We start from the raw sequence: 622 nt of genomic DNA, 5'->3' as shown, positions 1-622 counted from the left end.
TCCCAGCACCCACATGGCAGCTAACAACTATCTGTAACTCCAGTTCCAGGGGATCCAATGGCCTCTTCTGTCCTCTGCAGGCATTGCACGACATGGATGCACTTACCTACATGCAGGCAATACATGCATACACATAAAAAATAAAATAATAAAATATAAAAAAAGAAGGGAGGGGAGGCAAGCAAGATGGCTCAGTGGGTGGAGGGGCTTGCCACTAAACCTGATGGCCTGAGTTAGTTTCCTGGAATCCATGTGGTGGAAACAAAGGCTGTTCTCTGACCTCCATAGGCACCACGGGCTGTACACGTGTGCACACACACACAAATAAACAAGTGTAAAGGGAGGAGAGAAAACTAGCCTCTAGAGTTGCTATAATTCACTATCTAAAATGTTGAGAATGGGGAGGCTGGAAAGAGATGGCTCAGCGTTTAAGAGCCCTGGCTGCTCTTGCAGAGGATCTGGGTTCAGTTCCCAGTACCTACATAGCAGCTAACAACTGTCCATAACTCCAGTTCCAGGGGATCTGATGCCTCCTTCTGAACTCTGCAGGCATTGCACAACACAGCTACATCATTCAGGCAATACACTCACACACATAAAATGAAATTAATAACTTGTTTTA

Source organism: Nannospalax galili, unplaced genomic scaffold (assembly GCF_000622305.1).
Source record: "Nannospalax galili isolate Female #2095 unplaced genomic scaffold, S.galili_v1.0 scaffold445, whole genome shotgun sequence".
Lineage (NCBI taxonomy): Eukaryota > Metazoa > Chordata > Mammalia > Rodentia > Spalacidae > Nannospalax > Nannospalax galili.
The sequence above is the reverse complement of the archived record's forward strand: the minus strand, read 5'-3'. Positions refer to the sequence as shown.